This window comes from Mus caroli, chromosome 18, assembly GCF_900094665.2.
Source record: "Mus caroli chromosome 18, CAROLI_EIJ_v1.1, whole genome shotgun sequence".
Taxonomy (NCBI): domain Eukaryota; kingdom Metazoa; phylum Chordata; class Mammalia; order Rodentia; family Muridae; genus Mus; species Mus caroli.
In genome coordinates, this window is record NC_034587.1 from 40,047,218 (window position 1) to 40,064,948 (window position 17,731).

Genomic DNA, 17,731 nt, shown 5'->3' on the forward strand with positions numbered 1-17,731 from the left:
AACAGTATCAAATGCAGTAGCAATGCAAAGCAAGACATGAACTAAAAAGTGTCTTTGAGATTTGGCAAAAGGCATTTGAAATTGGGTTTAGTGCAAGAAGGAAAAACAAGATAGCTTAATGCCTGCTTCTTGGAACAGATGATGTCATGCTAACAGATGACAGGGTGAGAGAAGGCTCCAGCTTGTCTCTTATCTGTTGCTTATTTATCCTATCTAAGGGGAGGATCTCCACATTGAAAAAGCAGAACCAATGTCTTCAACACTCAGACACACACACACACACACACACACACACACACACACACACACAAACACCTATCATACCCGAGTCAGAAAGCTTTGGCATTAAAAAAAGAATGTCCATACGCTAAAAGCCTGGAGGTAAATAAAAAGAAAAGGAGTTCAGGAAAATACGTGTTCAAACACATAAAATACTATTAATATTATATTGAACAGGAACGTTTATTCTGTGTGACTTCAGAAGATAGAAAAGTGAAGGATAGAAGTTCAGAGGCACAAATTCACCTAATGATATGGTATGGCTCTCCATCAACCAGGCACGAGGTGATCTTTCTAGGCAGTAGCATCCCCCCCCCCCCAACTTGGAAATCTTCAAACTGATCTGTCAGCTGGATGGGATGTGACTTCGTCCACAGCCTTACCTCCCTTTGAAAGGCATCATTTTAAAAGACAACCCATTTTTCTTTTTGTGCTAAGAGAGCAAATTACAATTATTATCCCTGGATTATCTCTAAGGACCCTTCTAAATGAGAAACCTCATGTATTCAGAGTCTAGAAACTATAGCAAATATTGATTGGCAGTGAAAAGAAATAGCCTAGTTGACTAAATTATTTGGAATCCCAAGAGGACAGAAACTGAATCCGAGGGTAGCCTCCTTGAAGGAGGGTTGAATTAGACATTGTCCATGCTGTCTTGGACTACCCAATTTATAAACAAATATTTAATGATGTCCTCTTAATACCACACACAGTGCTAAGGACGGTGCTATGGAGAAAGTGTGTCTAGTCAGACCCTAGGCATACTCAGAACAGAAGGTAACGCTGTTATAAAAGACTGTTTATCATGTCCCTTTAGGCCAGTAAAAATGAATTAGAATGATCGAAGGCATTAGCATTGAGTTCTTGCTTTGTATAGTTCAGCCTACAAATCAAATACTGCTCTCTGTTTATTACTGTGCAATCATAATTCACACAGGAAGGTTCAGAGAGGTCAGTATTTATGACTACCCAAAGTGTTTCATTTGCAAAAATTATAAATGGAAAATCTGGCACTTAGTTAGAAATGTAGATCTCCCGATACATAAATTTGCCCCATTGATTTTTATGTATTTCTTAAACTGTACACTGCTGCTTTCAATATTGCTGTGGAGCAGATTGACCATAAATATTTGAATAACTGCTGTTCAACAATCAAAGCAACTCACAACAGTAGGTAAAGTTACAACTGTGATCTGTTGAGGTCAAGAAAAGCAAGATAAAATGGGAAAGATCCAGTCAATTATTGCTTAGCCTTGTTCCATCAGCTGAAATCAAAGAAGGTTCTTAAGGCCATGCTTGTAACTTAGAAGTGGATTTTATGCCACATGTTTACTACCAGAATGGAAATGGAAAATAAATGATTTTTAGTTTTTCAAGCCTCTGAAAGGATAGACCTGTAAGCCCCGCCAATTTGAGTTTTAATGTGGCCAAATAGCTTTACAATGCTTTTTAATTTACCTATTACTTTTTAAAGAAACTATGTCAAAAGTAGAGTGCTTTACATCAAGGGTCTTCTGACAAAATAAAGTAATGGTTTTACCTTGACAACTTACCCAGATTACTTCCATCTTGTGCCTTGAGCACCTCATTTTCCTCACGGATGCCTACCATGAATCCATGTAAACTTTTTTTGTATGGTCTTGGAGGAGCTATTTGCAACTTGCCAGAGCGGTTCTGATTGTCCCATGTTTCAGCTTTGAGGGCACATGGCTGAGATCTGCCTTCCAAAGAATGGCACTGGAGGAGTGACATATCTCAGTGTGGTAATGGATCTGGTCACTCTTTATCCACAAAGGAGTTCTTTAGAAGGTTAACTGTTGCTCCAGCGCTCATCATCAACCTGATGAAGACTTTCTTAGAGCTATAATAATGAAGTCCCTGATATGTTATTCAGTCCCAAGGAGTCATTCCTACACATGTACATATGTCTACCACTAAATAGACTCAGTAGAATATATGTCTGTTAATATATATATATAAATATACATATATACATATATATGTGTGTACATATATATGCATGTATATAAAACTTTATTACCTCTTCTTTCATTCTTATTGATATGTATAAATATGCATTATATGTATCAATTGATTAATTGATATATACATATCAATAAGAATGAAAGAAGAGGTAATGAAGTTGAGAAGGAGTAGAGGGCATAAGAAGAACTGAAAGGGGAAAGTAGGGGTAGAAATGATATAAATGTAAAAAGTCAAAAAAATTTAAAACATAATTAAAAATAATTATTTGTCTACTCAAAATACCTTTATTTAGTATTCCTTATAAATATATCAGATTTACATCACTTTCAATAGCTGTCTCAGCTTTGGTTATTTTTTTTAAATATTGAGTTTAAAATATTGGCATTTGATCCTGGATAGTCTAGGCAGGCAGCAAACTGATATATTCTTATAGTATCTTCTACTCTTTCTTATATAGACAAATACTTTATAATCTCATAAAATACAAAGTATATTTAACTTATATATTTATATAAGGTTCTGCTAAATGATTTCCTATAAGACTTTTGATTTTTTTTTACTGAATAAGAGTCGTATCTACTTCATCCCTAGAATCTATCCAATTATTTAAAAAAGTCATAATTTATTTACCCAAATTTAATTGATTGAATAAACAAATGACAAAATAGTGATATCCTATCCCATTCTACCATGGAAGGATTTGGGTTTTCATTAAGGAAGATGGAACAAGCTAGTCACAATAAGCTATTAATAGGAGGAAGGAAAGAGTGAGCAAAGAGAAGGCAAGGGGAGCCAATAGCATCTGTACATTTATTTAACTGTATTCTTCTGCTTAGGGGTTTTGTTTGGATCAATGAATAAACTTCCCAATATTACAAAACTCTCAGAGCACAAAAAATTAGAATCTGATGCTATTCTTAGCACATTAATTTGAATGATAAAATATAAATGAGCCTAGTCAATATTAGTCAAACTCACTAAATCTCTATGTGATTGTTCAGATAATGAAAAAAGAAAATGATCCCCAAACTACCCAAGCAGATTCAGCGAACACTGGGAAGCTAGGAAGTTGTTTGAGAAAAGCTGTGAGTAATTGGTTTCTAGGGGACTACAGTATCACATCTGATATATTGCAACCATTCTTATAGTCACTGTGAGACTTGGGAGTTCCCTGATGGCCCACAGAATTAGTAGGTCATAATTGTATATTATGGATATGGGGTTTTCATGTGAAGGCTCATGTGTTGGAAGTGTGATACCCAGTTGGTAGTTCTGTTGAGAGATCTGGTAAAGGAACATAAGGACACAATAATGATTTCTTAGTTCAATAGGCTCTAAAGGGGTAAGGCCTCATTGGAGGAAGAAGGTCATTGAAGCTGTGCCTATAAAGTATGTGTTTTACCCTGAGATCTTCCTTTTAGGCTTCTCTGCTTCTTGGCTACAGTGAAGTGTCCAGCTTTCCTCTACCAAGCTCTTCTGCCATGATGTCAAACCCATTAAGTCCATGTGATTACTGCCATGAGATGAGCAGCCCACTCTACCCACCCCCACATTCCTACTGTAATGTTACACTGCTTTATCTTGGGCAGAATCTATAGACACTGCCAGCTCTGCACTGATACCTCTGAAACGGTGAGCCAAGCTAGATGAAAATGGATATTTTCAAAAAGTTGATAAACATATATGATCTGTGGAAAAGTATCTAGACATTAAGCATAAGGAAATTGCTAGAAGGAAAATTTTAAAAAATGGACTGAAAAACTAAAAATAATAGCTAATCAAGCCCATTTTTCTTAATTTAATAGAATAATATAAAACTATATAATAAGGAAATTCAATAAAATACACAGCATAAATTCAAGAAAATTTTTATCATGCACATCATAGAAGATTATTAAAAATGGCTATAAAGACAAAGAGATTTTAAATATTCAGAAAAAGGCCAAACAAAAGATTATCAAACAACTGCAAGTTATTGAAATAATGGAAAAATATCACCTCAAAATCTACAATTCTAGCATCATATGAGGATATAAAAATATTCTCATATTTTCAAAGTTTTTTCCAAAGTAGAACAAAACATAAGTTAATTCACCATCACATATGACATTTAGATGTAAATTTAATTCTATGTGAAAGAACAGAACGTGGTCAGCACATGAGTAAATATGAAAGAACTGTCCATTCAATTCATTTATGAATTGAAAATTATTTATTAAACTAAAATCAATAATAAATGTACATTACATAATGTACTAAACTTAAATAAATATCATATGTAAAGAAAATGGCAAAAAGTCACTCATGGTAACATTTATTGCTTTTACATGCTATGAAAGTGGTATAGCACTGTGATATGTTACAGACATATAACACAAACTCCAGAGAAACCACTAGGCACAAAACTAAGTGATACAGCTGATGAGTCAATACAGAAGAGAGATGCTAAAAATAGCCAATTAATACAAGCAAAGTGAGGAAACACGGAAATAGGGAGCAAAGAACAGATGGATAAACAGAAAAACAGCAATATGGTAAATTTAAAAATGGAACGAGCACACCAATTAAAAAGCAGAGATTGACAGTCTGGATAAAATGTGGGGCCAAACTGAGTCCTCACTGAAAATACTTTCCGTAGAAAAGGATCGGTCAAAAGCAGAATGGTAGAAAAAGATAAATCACCAGAACTGTGGCTAAGAGGACTCCATGTCTTCACACGAAGACTTCAGGATGTTTCCTCTGTATTAGCTGGGGAAGTTCATGCTGACTAACTTCTTGTGTCAGCCTGATTGGTTAAAGTGTATTCAGGTAGTTTGTGGGCCCTGTGTCTGGGTGTGTCTTCAGTGATTTGGAAGAGGATGGCATTGGAATCCTCTTGGATTGGTCCATCCAGGACAGGCAGAGCACAGTGGTCGACTAAAGTCACATTTACTGAGTTTTTAGGGTATGGTTTATTCATCTTCTGCTTTCCAATGTCAGTGTCACAGGCCTTCAAAGTGCAGGACTGACCAATGGTCTCTTAGTTTGCAGGTGGTTGGTCTCTGATGAGGAATCCCATCACTTGCTGCCCTGGATCAAACCTTTGTCTTCACAGTAATCTTCCACTAGACTCCCTGGTTCTACAAGTGGTAGACAGCATATAACAGCATTTCTCAACCTTCCTATCTGTGTGAGCAAATCTCCTTATAGTCTCTTCTAAATCTCTGCATGTTCCATTGGTTCTCTTTGTCTGGAATACGCTGGTTGAATATTGATAATGAGGTCACTATGTCAGAAAGACATATGCCTAGACCAGCCATAGGCCCTAGGGGAGAACTATTATTCTGCTAAAGAGACACAGTATTTAAACAGATTCTTAATGACACATTGTTACACACATAGATTAGTACATATCTCAATCCTCATCTGAGAAAATTCATTTTGCAGTGGATGATGATTAATACAGACACCCATGACTGGGCAAGGAGCAGAGAATGTCGAGAGCCCAGCCATGATTGGCGCATCTTTATCATACTCCATCTCTCAAAGTTCAGGGAACATTGTGGAAGAGAGGGAAGAAAGATTGTAAGAACGAGAGGTGGTTGACAACTACAACAGTCTCTTCAGACACAGTGGCGTAGCTGCACATATGAATACGCAGTAGTTGTGCTGGCATGTACAAGACCTGTGCAATCTGTGTGTGTGTGTGTGTGTGTGTGTGTGTGTGTGTGTGTGTGTTGGACAGCAAGACTCACCCCAAGCTAAAAAGCTCTTGGAAACAAATAGGTGCTGGGAGAATCAGTTTTGCTTAGGGTATAACTCTTTGTAGATCAACCCCAATACAAAGCCACATATCCAAAAGTTTATGGACATAAGTTATATTTGATGGGTTGAAAACAGCAAACAACAAAACCACACATTTGGGAAGGTGAATATGATCAAAGCACAGTGAATGGTTTTTCCTAATTCTTACTCATTAGCCACTGTGAAATACATGGGCATCCAAAAATAACCTATACATCCCTTCTAATTGCACATGGATTATTTCCCAGAGGCAGTCATGTATTGGGCTACAGTACCAGGATCTATGAACTTAAAAAGTTGAATATTCTGTAGAGAATAAATTCTGGCTACAACAAATTAAATTAGAAATTAACAATAAATGTAGGGCCAGAATGCTCCTCAACATTAGGAAGTAATTAGTATGCTTTTAAATAATTCATGGCTTTAAGATGCCAGAAAAAATATCAATACAATATTTTTAATTGAACAACACTAACCAAACATGCCCCAATCAAGAAATTGCAGATAATGAAGCGCTTAGAGGGAAATTCATAGCTTTAAAGTCTTGCATCAGAAATTGTGAAAGAGTTTAAATAAATTGATTCACGTCCTCACCTTTAGATCGACTGAAAAAAGCCTAAATAGACCTGACTGAGGGATAAAACTGGACTGGGAACAGACCCTTTACATAGAAGGGTGAAAATGATCCACCTGAACTTGGGTTAATAAGTAGAGAGAGAAAGCCCAAATTAAAAGTATCAGGAATGACAGAACATTCATTATAGATTTTATAGACATTAAAAGAAAAACAAGGCTGGTGAGAGGGCTCAGTGGGTTAAAGGGCTTGCTCTGCAGTCCTCAGGACCCAGGTTTGATATCGGCCCTTAGCCTTGCAAAGAATCTATGCTCCAGTATAGGGGAATGCCAGGGCCAGGAAGTGGGAGTGGGTGGTTGGGGAGCAGAGGGAGGAGGAAGGGGTTAAGGAGAATTTTGGAGAGGAAACTAGAAAAGGTGATAACATTTGAAATGTAAAAAAAAAAAAAAAAAAGCTGTATGTGGCTGCCTGTGCCTATAGTTCTAGTGCTGTGGGACAGATCCCAGGCAGAGCCCAGGAGCTCACTAATGGGTAGCCTAGACCACCAGAATGGCAAGTTTGAGACTCATTGAGAGACTGTTCAAGATAGAGAGCTATACAGGATGACATGTGACATCCTGTTCTAGCCTTAAAAGGTGCTCATACAAGTATGTCACCTGTGCACTCACATGAATATAAGGCACACACACACACAAAACACAACATTTTTAACAAAGATTTATTTTTATTTTATGTGCATGAATGCTTTGCTATGAAGATGAAACTAACTGGAGTTATGGATTGTTGTGAGCTGCCATATGGGTGCTGGGAACAGAACCTGGCTTCTCCAGAACAACCAGAGATCTTAAAATATTTTTTAAAATCAATTTCTTGGGTCTGGAGCTATGGTTAAGTGGTTAAGAACACTGGATATTCTTCCAGGGGACCCTGGTTCAGTTCCCAGCAACCATATGGCCATTTGCCATGGTCTGTAACTCTAGTTCCTGGGGCTCTGATGCTCTTTCTGACCTCTACACAGACACTAGCCATACAAGTACACAGATACCCATGCTGATAAAATCCCCATATGCATAAATCAAGCAGTCAGTCAATCAATCAATCAATCAATCTAATGTGTGTTTGTGTGTGTGTGTTTGTGTATGTGAGAGTACCAGAAGAGAGTATTGGATTCCTGGAAGTGAAGTTGCAGGTAAGCTACCTAATGTGGGAACCATATTTAAATTCTTAACGAGAACAGCACACAGTTAACTGCTGAGCCATTTCTTTAGCCCTAAGAAACTGAATTAAAAAAAAAAATCCCAAAATGTGGGTCTGCATTTCAATAAGAAACCATTCTAAAATGTTGGTCCAAGTGGTTACCATGATAAATTCTATCAAATACTGAAGTCTCCATCTTAGTCAAGGTTCCTCAGGAAATGGGAGAAGAGTAAATGGCACATCATGTGCAGCCACACCCTCCAACCCTGAAAACAGGAAGAGAAACTTATTATGTGCAGCCAAACCCTCCAACTCTGAAAACAGGAGGGGAACCTTATCATGTGCAGCCACACCCTCCAACTCTGAAAACAGGAGGAAACTCATGGTAACCTTGGGCCAGGCAAAGAATTTAGGTAGAGGAGTAACTTACGATCTACGACATAGACCCTAGACTGGATCAGAACTAAAATCTTCCACTTTAAAAGGATAATGTTAAAAATACAAAGAGACCAACCAGAAAGTATTTGCAAATCATGTATCCAATAAAGGACACATCTGTAAAATAAAGAACTTTCAACAATGGCTGACAAGGGGGTAAATGATGTAAATTTTAAAATATACATGGGCAAACATTTCACCAAGAAAGATACACAGGAAATAAATTGCAGAACAGGCATGCCAAGTCATGACAGGATAGTGAGAACAGGAGATGTCGGGCCACTAATGTATTCCAAGCTCTGAAATTTTCTCCCTATGAGCTTAGTGTATATTCACTATATATACCTTGTTAAAATAATGGCTATACTAGAAAGCACAGCATACATCTACTAATTAAATTTTAATTTATATTGAATGTCAAAAATACTACTTGTTAGGTCTCATAGGCAGTCTGTACATGCAGAAATGAGCTCAAACTGAACTATAGAAGGATTTTGGGAGGTTAGATAAAAAGCCAATATTCCCCAGGAACTACTTGTGAGATGGTTTTTCCATATGGCTCTCCAATTTACATATATACCTGTGGCGCCTACGAGTACATCAAATCCCATGGTGGCCTGAAGGCTCCCTCAGTATCACAAATAATATTTTACATTTCAAACTCCATACATTTTATATTTTAAGCTCTATGCAGTTTACATTTTAAACATCCCAGCTCTTCCCTCCCCAAAGCTACCATCCTCTTATAATCCAGATGATTTGTATACCTGTTTCTCTTCTCTGTCTCGCTGTCTCTCTGTCTCTCTCTTGTGTGTGTGTCTGTGTTTGTATATGTGTATATATGTATGTATGTTTATGTATGTGTGTATTTGATTTGGGTATTTGTGTGTTTGTAAGTGTTTCTGTGCATGTGTATGTGTGTGTAGTGTATATATATATGTATGTGTGTATGTGTGTATACATATATGTATGTGCATGTTTGTGCATTAGCAGAGATTGAAGCCAAGGCTTCACCATGCTGGGCAGAGCACTGTATCACAGGCAACATTCTGAACTTTCTTCACCTTTTATCTTGATTGGGGTTAATAGCATTTCTTGAATTTGTAGTTTAGTGACTTTCATAAATTTTAAACAATCTCAGCCAGTGCCTCATTAAATATTGATACTGCTTATTACTTCTCTCACTTACACTTCTTAAACTTCGATTCAAAACATGTTATCCCTTTTAACTTGGGCTCATGCATCTTTTAGGCTCCTTTTTAGTTCCTATAGTTTTTACTTATTGCTTCAACCTGAATATTTATTGACCTAGCTGGCCAGTTATCTTTAGAATTCTGAATTGAATTTTTGAATGTTTTTCTTCTTCTGAGGTTTTCACTGAGAGCTATAACATGGCTGTAGAAGGTATCTGTGCTTCTTCCTGTCCCTACCCATCTTTCCTACTTGATCTCCTTCCTACTTGCACCTTGGCTCCACAGGATTCTAAAGAATTGAACTGTCCCCGGAAGCCTTCTTCTGTTGTTTGTGTTCCCCAAGAAAAGAGCCATTGTGTTGCTTGCTTGGAGTAATTAGATATTATTTGCATATCAGACAGTCTTTGTAAGCCTCAAAGCACATTGCTGATCTATAGCTGTCTGCTGGCTTAAAAGTGGGACAATCACAGCTGATTTCAGTGCCCCCACAATGCATGGCCTACCCTCTTTCCATCAGCAAAGCAGTTATTTATCTCAATGACTTGGCCTGGATTGATTCTGATCAAGAGGGTACCATTCTGTGTTGGAGAGAGAAGGAGCAGGACTCCACTCCGAGAACTAATGGTCATTCCTCACACACATTTTGTTTTCTGTGGTTTGTTATCTAGTCAATCATGTCTCCAAATTACTGAATGAGACATTCTTAAATTAGCAATTTATAATTGGAAATCACCTTTATTATTGTCTATTATAACCATCTCTTGTTACTAGCTTATTGTTACTCTTTTACTATGCTTAATTTATAAATCAAAATTCATCAATGGTATATGTCTTAGTTTGCTTTGATAAAACACTGATCAAAATCAATTTGGAGAGGAGGAGGTTCATTTGGCTTACACATACTTATCACAATACATCACTGAGAAAATCGGGGGGGGGGGGACGGGGGGAGAACTGAAGGCAGAAATCTGGAGGCAAGGATTGATGTCATGCAGGATGTTGCTTTGTGGCTCGATCTCCATGCTATAAGAAAGATGCTCTGCTTGCTTTCTTATAACACCCAGAATCACCTGCCCAGGAGATGATTTACCATAAGCTTAGATTTTGCACATCAATCACCATTTGAGAAAATAGCACACAGACCTTGTCCAAAGACAAATCTGATGGAGGCAATTCCTCTGCGAGGCTTCCTATTCTCAGTTGACTTCAGTTTGTGACAAGTTGAAAGCAGAGAGCAAAGCACAGTATACACAAAAAGTACAGGATGTACGGAGTATGCTCCTACTTCAGGTACCTACCTGGGGTCTTGAAATTTACACAGAATTCCACCAAGGAGGGTGGAATGAGAGGAAAAAGAGAGGAGAGAGGCTTATCTCATCTACTTAACAACAGCACAGCCCTTAGTCCTCTGGTTTTACTTTTACCCTGATTATTGTCACATCCTTTGGAGGTTTTTCAACAGTCCAAATGATAACAATTATGGTACTTCCAAGACTTGTTTCTGAATCCCCTTTTCTTTTCAGGTTCTGCTTTTTCTCTCAATGATCATCCAGGCCTATGGTTTGCTGTATCATTTAGATCTTCAATTCCATACTCTTTCTCATAATTCAGTCTCCCCTGTCTATTGGTCTATTTGATATCACCACACTGGTGGATACACAACCCAAAGCTAATCTATCCAAACAGAACTCTTATACCTTGCAACAGAGGTCTTGAGACCACCTGTTCCAATGCAGCAATCCAACAGCCATTGCTGTATCACTTTCTCCATAGCTCATCAAAGGAGGTTTATGTGTCTGACATTTTGTGATATTTCTTGTTTTAGTTCACCTATTTCCATTGGGATATTGGAATAGGGATAGGATTATCCTGTCTGTTCCTTCATGGCACAGACCCTGGTATCAGATACTTATGGAATAAGACTTATGGAATAAATATCAGGAGGTGTTCACACTAATCTCAGCCTCTCATCTTTTTGGACTGAGTCTTAATTTATTGTTTATTTAAAAGGAAATAGAATGAGTAAAGCTGAAAATCCATGTTTTCTCTTTGCCTAGATGTCATTTTACTATAGAACTACTATGAATTTGTTATAGCAAGAATAATGTAACATATTTTGAGCTCTTATTGGATTCAAACAGGGTACTTGACTATATAATGTATTTATTATATTAACTCTCTGAATAAGGTCCTGTTGTTGTCTTTATTCTATATATAATGTACTTGCGCTGTAGAGTGTTACTATTTCATTCTGAAGTCCACAGTGCTAACTGACATGTCATTTGACTATCTCAAGGAAACATCAGACATCAGCCACCTATGATAAGGAAGATATTGGCTTGTCTGTAAATGTTTTTGAATAAACCTTCTAGTGATGTCTTATGGTATCAGAGAGGGGAGTGGGGGAGCAGTAAATACCAACTTCTTACAATAATGGCCTGGTGAAATATTGGTAACAAACCCTGAAAAAACTTTATTCAACATCATTCCTGGAAGGAAGGGTGAGCCAAGGAGCATAATCAGTTCATTTCCCCATCTTCTGTTCAAAAAGAAGTTAGGAGACTCCCAAGGCTTTGCAACCAGGAAAATTAGGAAGGTCAACTTTGCTGGCCAATCAACCCTGGGTTATAGCTTGAGAAATATGTTATATTATTTAGGAAATAAATACCTAAAGTTGAAATTATATATTTCTATGGCATTTACAGTTTCGAACAGGAGGGGGAAATTAGGGAAATAAAAGACCACATAGACTAAAAGACATGAGTTGTACAAAATCTTTAACGTCTGAAATGAAGCTAAAGAGGAAGAAACAGTCCAGGTGTCTAGATAATTGCATACACTTTAATTTCTCATTTGATCATGTAGTACACAACACAGAGATGCTGAATCACATTATATGGAATTTTAATAATGGTTACTAGTATCCAATAGAGTTCCTCAAATTTCTTTTCAGCTTTCTACACTAGGCTGTAAAATGTAGTTTTATGCATTTGGCTGTTAAACTCTTCCTTTAAAACTGACTAAACAGAGCCATAGCAGTGTTAAGAGTGTTCTTTAAAATCATAACAGTGATAGCTTTCTTTGCACAAGAATGGATATAGTAGAGGGTTAGCATCTCAAAAAAGATCTTTAAAAATCACTTGACCAACTAATGCATTCAGTAACTTCATGGTCAGTGTTCTCAATTAGCTTATTTGATTCTCTGCCCCCTAACACTCTGAAATTTCCCAGTGCAGCAGTTTGTTTTGTCTCTGTTTTAACAGAGAAGTTTCAGGATGGGAATGATGGTGAACACCTGAAGTCCTCGCTAGTAGGGATGCTGAGGCAAAAGAATTAACTATTTGGGGCCTCTAGTTTTGTTGAGATTTTATATGCTAGGGCTAGTTGATACTCATGGGAGGCCTTCCCTTTTCTGAAGAGAAATGGAGGAGGAATGGATGGGGTTGGTATGGGGGGGGGTTGGAGAAGAGGAGGAAAGGGAAAGAATAGTCAAGATGTAAAATTAATTAATTAATTAACATAAGAAATAGTGACACAACACAAAATCTTTCTACAGTGTACTTATAAAGGTGGTCAAATAAAAATAAAATAGCAAACTCTATATAGTTAGTATGTCAAAAATTTTGATTTGACATATAATGCCATAATTTAATATTGCATTTTCTTATAAAATATGGAACCCCCTTTAAAAAAAAACAAATTTGACGCCTCTTTGTTCATTGGCCACCACCACCAAACAAAATGAAAACCAAAACAAACAAACAAACAAACAAACACAACAGTTTGCATGCAAATTGCCAATTGAAGGTGTGATGCTGCCTGCCAGGAGAGGCTTGGGGACTAGAAAATAGGACCTTGTTATTCTGTGTCACTTGGGATCTTATTTCCAATTTACTGCTACTGGTTACTGGTGTTGAAAGTTATACATCTGTGTGTGTGTGTGTGTGTGTGTGTGTGTGTGTGTGTGTGTGTACATTGCTATAGGGTGAGAGAGGAGCCATTATGGACTGTGGGTGCCATCTGATAATGGTACAATGTTATTTAGAGCAGCCAGCACCTTCTGAGTCATTCAGGAACATTATTTTCTCTCTGCCTACTCATAGGAATATCTTCAAGTTTTGTTTTATTTTTTTTGGTTCTAGTCTTCAGATTCATAGGAAAGAATGATATTTCTGAGGCTGCTGGCGAGATACTTCCCGTAAGAATTAGAATGATTATAGAAAAGACTTCACTCCCCTGAGGAGAGGCATCTACTTTATTTGCCATTGTGTACCAGAAACTAATCTGCTGTCTGGAACAGCATCAAGACCTAATAAGTATCTGCTGGTGAATGGGTGAATAATAAATGTTTTGGTTTGAGTGGATCAGATTCTGTCTCGAATCATTGCCTTCCTGGGTCATTGAGATGCTGGCAACACATAGTGCTGTGGGATATTTTTAGAATCAATGTTCTCTGATCTTGTCTTAGCTATGTTTCTATGGCTGTGATAAAACATCATGACCAAGAACAACCTGGGGAGGAAATGGTTTACTTCATTTTACAGCTTCTTCATTTTACAGACCATCTTCCAGGGATGTCAGTGCAGGAACCTGAAGGCAGAAACAGATGCAGAAACCATGGGGGAACACTGCTTACTGGCTTGCTCCTCCTGGCTTTCCCAGTGTGTTTTCTTATACTATCCAGGGACCACCTACAAAACAGGTGGCTCCACCTATGATAGACAGGCCAGCCCATATCAATCATCAACCAAGAAAATGCTCTATGGGGTTTCCTATGGGACAATCTTATAGAGGCATTTTCTTAATTAAACTTCCCTCTTCTCGAATGACTCTAGCTTGTATGGAGCTGACAGAAGAACCACCCAGCACAAACCTATTAGCAAACCCACTCTCAATTATATTTTTAGAGACATCATTAAATCAGTAGGGTTTAAAAACAGAATGAACTGGAAGTAATTCATGAAATAAGGCAAGCTGTTATTCTCCTAGGGTTTATACTGTTTAGGTTAAGCAAGAAAACAAATGACAGAGTAACACAGCTGGAGGCAGCACATATTATAGGAAAACAAGAAAAGTAGAAACAACATGAAAGATGCGCCCTAGATAGCATGGACCCAACGATCAATCTTTCCCAGGGAAAGCACTGTCGAGATCCTAGAGGCAATTTAATGAGGGTTTCAGGAGGCTTGCTTCTATTAAATCAAACTTCTCAAGGATTTCAAGGATACTGAAATCCTAAAGCACTGGGGAAATCATATTTTGCTGTTTGCTTGCTTGTTTTAGCAGGGTAGAATCAAAAGATTGAGAAAATTGAAATTCTGGAGGACACAGCCAGGAGATTAGAGAAGGTAGCATGAATAGGGTACTTAGGGCTCATTATACCAATTTATCATAAGGATCACTATTCATTTGAAATATTCTTATATCTTTATATAATATGAGGTACAGGAAGATCCACAAAGGAGTAGCTTCAATTCATCCAGTTAGAGCTGGGAAACTCAGAAGTGAATGCAAACAGCTAAAGCCAAACTACTTTCTTCCAGAGTTATCTAGGGGTTGCCAGAATCTGTAACCTGTTTTAAACCACTAAGATCCATAGTTTCTTTCAAAGGTGAAATAATACATAAGGACTTATTTCTTAAGGGATTTTTCATTTTTAAAAATAACCCTATAAGCCTGGTGGTTATAGCACACACCTTTAATCCTAGCATGCCAAAGACAGAGGCAGGTGGATCTCTGAGTTCCAGGCAAGCCTGGTCTACTGGTCTACATCGTGAGTACCAGGACAGCCAGAGATACTCAGGGAAACCCTTTCTCAAAACAAACAAACAAATGGAATCCTAAAAACTCTATAACAGAAGGAAATCTTTTATTTCTTGAATGCATCAAATTACCGCAGTTTCTGAGACTTTGGGCTTACAGGTCCTTCAGCCTGGAACCACCTTCCCTAAGCTTTTTGTGTGGCTGTTTTTTTTTTTTTTCTCCCCAGTTAAATCTCAGTTCAGATGAACCTCTTCCCAGATGGCTTCCATGTCTAGTCTATTCTGACTGCTTCCCATCCCTTAGTTCCTTCCCCATTCCTATCCTATTTCTGAGTTATTCCCTGTCCTTGTCCTGATTTAAATTTCTGGTACCTGATGCTCCCTGTCTATTTCTTCCTTTGAAGCACCATGAGCTCACAGGCAATGGTAGCTTGTTTACTGAAATTTCTCAAGCCTCTCTTCTGCCTGGCACATTACAGAAGCTTCAAACACATTTGAGAGTAAGAAAAAAATGTAGACATATGGTGGATAACTACTATGGGTGTAACCAACCACTTTTTGATTGGATTTGAGGGCTATTCTACATGGAAGAATCCATGTCTGATACTGGAAAACCCCATCAAACAATTATAATTGGGGAGATCATAGACCCCAAGGGGAATATATTATTGCTGCTTAGCTATATGGTAAGAGTTCAAATGGCTCACAAATATCTGTTTATACCCATAGACATATGCTATTCTGAGCTTTTATCAGAGAAATGTCTCTTTGAAGTGAATTACAGTGAATGTAGACGTTGGGAGCCCCAAGATGTTAAGGATAAGTGAAGTTGAGTCTTAGGCTCAAAGAAGATATTTATATCACCTCCTTTAAGGCTCAGGGCACACTGCAGAAGTGGGGGCTGAAAGAACGTAAGAGCCTGAAGACATGGAATCATGAACTCCTAACAGATGTGGTTACTGGCACTGGGCCTGAATGGAGATTGGCCTCGCCAGCAATCATCTGTGGGTAGGGAAGTGAATCATGGCACCCTTCCACTTAGTGATGATCTATTGGCCTCTGAAAGATTCTGAAAAGAGGGAAGTCATTGTCTTCAGATATGTCTTCATTGGTGAGCTCCAATAAATAGCTTCAAACCCACAGTCTCAGATATGGCCCTGATTAAAAGTAGATGAGTCAGAAAACAAAATAAAAATTCATGAATGTGAAAAAGAGATCTCCAAGTAGGAAAGGGTATGGATAGAAGGGTATTGTACAAGGGGAGTACAGAGGGACCAAAGAGGGCAGGGAAGGAAAAATAACCTGGATGGGGTGTATACATGGAAGAAAGCAAACAAATATGGGGAAAAGGAAACTTTACATGTTGTTAGAGGGGACATAAACTAGTCTGATCACTATGGATATCAATATGTAGGTTCCTCAAAACCTCCTATAGGTCTCTCACGAAACCACTGCAGGGAGTTTACCCAGAAGACCTTCAAGTGAATATACCATAGAAATATTTGCATATGAATGTTTATTGCAGCACTAACAATGACCAAGTTATGGAACAATCCAGGAGCCCATCAACAGAGGGATGGATAAAGAAAATGTGACTTAAACACACAATGCCATTTTTTAAAAATTGTACATAAGAATAAAGTTATGTCATTAAAAGGAGAACAGACATACTACTGGGGGTAACTATACTAAGCAAATTGAATCAGTCCCAGAAAGACAAATATTGCATCCTTTATTTTATTTATGGTTCCCAGAATTTTTACATAGACACATAAAATCAGGTATGTTTATATGACATGAACGTGGAAGTAATAAGGTTCAAGGAACAATGAATGGGAAGGGCTAGAAACGAGGTAGTGGTGAGGGTGGGGTACATGCTCAAAGTACTCTGTGTCCTTGCAGGAAATGGCACAGGGAACAGTGCAATAAAATGCATAAAGGTTGAAGGAAACATCCAATTAACTGACATCATTCTTAGGGTTGTAGCCTATAGATCCCAGAGACCTTCATGTATCTAGAGCGTATGCCACTGTGCTGTGCCAGATGGTGGCATCAGATAGGACAGGAGAGATCAACGACTGAGAACTGAGAAACCTTGTGAAAAGGAACCTAGAGTGAGTCATCTTGCTAAGAGAGCCATCAACAGGACCATTATTGTTGCTCTTAATGAAAATGGCACTCACTGTTTCTGCCTCCCCTTGGTGGGTTCTGTTTGAGATGTGAGCTCTCAGAATTTTCTTCTGCCATGCTTTTGCTTTGGCACCAGGGACTCTAATCCTCAGGAAACATAAGCCCAATGAAACAGTTTCCTTTCTAAGTTGCCTTGGTCATGGTGTTTTATCACTTAGGACAACTATTTACAGGATGTATTTATGCTTAGGTACATGCAAAGTCACCGGTTTAATTTTATCTGACTCCTTTTATGATTTATCTTCTTTTCCTTTCCCTTCTTGCATGTGTGCTAATGTGTGTGAAGATGTACCTACACATGTAGGTACACATGCATGTAAAGGTCCAAG

General features: G+C 37.9%; 1 protein-coding gene across 4 annotated transcripts in view; it reads right to left on the reverse strand.

Moving 5' to 3' along the window:
• Ppp2r2b (protein phosphatase 2 regulatory subunit Bbeta) overlaps positions 1–17,731 on the reverse strand; it is a 404,944-nt gene that overhangs the window by 370,214 nt on the left and 16,999 nt on the right. The window lies entirely within an intron of this gene.